Here is a 2500-nt window from a genome sequence, read left to right on the forward strand (position 1 = left end):
CTCTCTCTACCTCTCCTCCAACATCATCAGAGACCTCTCTCTACCTCTCCTCCAACATCATCAGAGACCTCTCTCTACCTCTCCTCCACCATCATCAGAGACCTCTCTCTACCTCTCCTCCACCATCATCAGAGACCTCTCTCTACCTCTCCTCCACCATCATCAGAGACCTCTCTCTACCTCTCCTCCACCATCATCAGAGACCTCTCTCTACCTCTCCTCCACCATCATCAGAGACCTCTCTCTACCTCTCCTCCACCATCATCAGAGACCTCTCTCTACCTCTCAACCATCATCAGAGACCTCTCTCTACCTCTCCTCCACCATCATCAGAGACCTCTCTCTACCTCTCCTCCACCATCATCAGAGACCTCTCTCTACCTCTCCTCCACCATCATCAGAGACCTCTCTCTACCTCTCCTCCACCATCATCAGAGACCTCTCTCTACCTCTCCTCCACCATCATCAGAGACCTCTCTCTACCTCTCCTCCACCATCATCAGAGACCTCTCTCTACCTCTCCTCCATCCATCATCAGAGACCTCTCTCTACCTCTCCTCCACCATCATCAGAGACCTCTCTCTACCTCTCCTCCAACATCATCAGAGACCTCTCTCTACCTCTCCTCCACCATCATCAGAGACCTCTCTCTACCTCTCCTCCACCATCATCAGAGACCTCTCTCTACCTCCCCTCCACCATCATCAGAGACCTCTCTCTACCTCTCCTCCAACATCATCAGAGACCTCTCTCTACCTCTCCTCCAACATCATCAGAGACCTCTCTCTACCTCTCCTCCAACATCATCAGAGACCTCTCTCTACCTCTCCTCCACCATCATCAGAGACCTCTCTCTACCTCTCCTCCACCATCATCAGAGACCTCTCTCTACCTCTCCTCCATCCTTTTCTCATCTCTCTTCTTCTCTTTCATCCTCCATCTGATCACTCTTCCTCTCTTGCTCTCTCCCAGTGTTCCTGAGAGCTGAGTGTGTGTGTGCGTTACAGTACAGTGCAGAAGGCAGAATGTGTGGTGGCCCCAGGGCAGAGATGACCTGCTGGAATGAGAGGGAACAGAGCCTGGGCGTTCCTCTCCAAATGCACTATTAAACCAACTGCAGTACACAATGAGCTCATCTTAATTCAGGTCAGATGTACATTCTGCTCTCTCTCTCTCTCTCTCTCTCTCTCTCTCTCTCTCTCTCTCTCTCTCTCTCTCTCTCTCTCTCTCTACCCCTCTCTCTCTCTACCCCTCTCTCTCTCTACCCCTCTCTCCCTCTCTCTCTTTCTACCCCTCTCTCTCTCTCTCTCTCTCGACCCCACCTCTCTCTCTTTACCCCTCTCTCTCTCACTACCTCTCTCTCTGTCTCTCTCCTTCTCTTTCTCTCTCTCTCTACCCCTCTCTCTTTCTAACCCTCTCTCGCTCTCTACCTCCCTCTCACCCTCTTTCTCTCGCTCTCTAGCTCTCTCTACCTCTCCAACTCTACCCCTCTCTCCCTCTCTACCCTCTCTCTCTCCCTACCCCTTCTCTCTCTCTCTCTGTCTCTCTCTACCTCTCCCCCTCTACCCCTCTCTCTCTCTCATTTACCTTGTTTCTAACACTCCCCACCCTCTCTTTCTGTCATACCCCTCTCTATCTTCTCCCTCTCCCTGCCTGTTGCTCTACTGTACCTCTCTCTATCTATCTATCTATCTATCTATCTATCTATCTATCTATCTATCTATCTATCTATCTCTTCCTCTCTCTCTCTCTTTCTCTCTCTCTCTACTGTACCTCTCTCTATCTATCTATCTATCTATCTATCTATCTATCTATCTATCTATCTGTCTATCTATCTATCTATCTATCTATCTATCTATCTATCTCTCTCTCTCTTCCTCTCTCTCTCTCTCGTTCTCTCTCTCTCTACTGTACATTCTAAGGTCAGGTCACCACAACACAGTGGTTCATCCATCCATGTCCTGCTGCCAAGCAGATGGTGAGGGCATGGCATGGGTAGGCAGGGTCAGGAGGTCAAATCAGCCCATGCATTGTCTACATCCCAAATTGCACCCTATATAGTTTACTAATTAGGGAATAGGGTGCCATCTGGGACATAGACATCCTATGGCAGTTCAGTTCCCCTGGTCTGGTCTCAAGGTGGACCTCCCTCCCCTGGTCTGGTCTCAGGGTGGACCTCCCTCCCTGGTCTGGTCTCAAGGGGGATCTCCCTCCCCTGGTCTGGTCTCCCTCCCCTGGTCTGGTCTCCCTCCCCTGGTCTGGTCTCAGGGTGGACCTCCCTCCCCTGGTGTGGTCTCAAGGTGGACCTCCCTCCCCTGGTCTGATCTCAGGATGGACCTCCCTCCCCTGGTCTGATCTCAGGGTGGACCTCCCTCCCCTGGTCTGATCTCAGGATGGACCTCCCTCCCCTGGTCTGATCTCAGGGTGGACCTCCCTCCCCTGGTCTGGTCTCAAGGTGGACCTCCCTCCCCTGGTCTGATCTCAGGGTGGACCTCCCTCC

The sequence above is a fragment of the Salvelinus fontinalis genome, chromosome 38 (assembly GCF_029448725.1).
Source record: "Salvelinus fontinalis isolate EN_2023a chromosome 38, ASM2944872v1, whole genome shotgun sequence".
Lineage (NCBI taxonomy): Eukaryota > Metazoa > Chordata > Actinopteri > Salmoniformes > Salmonidae > Salvelinus > Salvelinus fontinalis.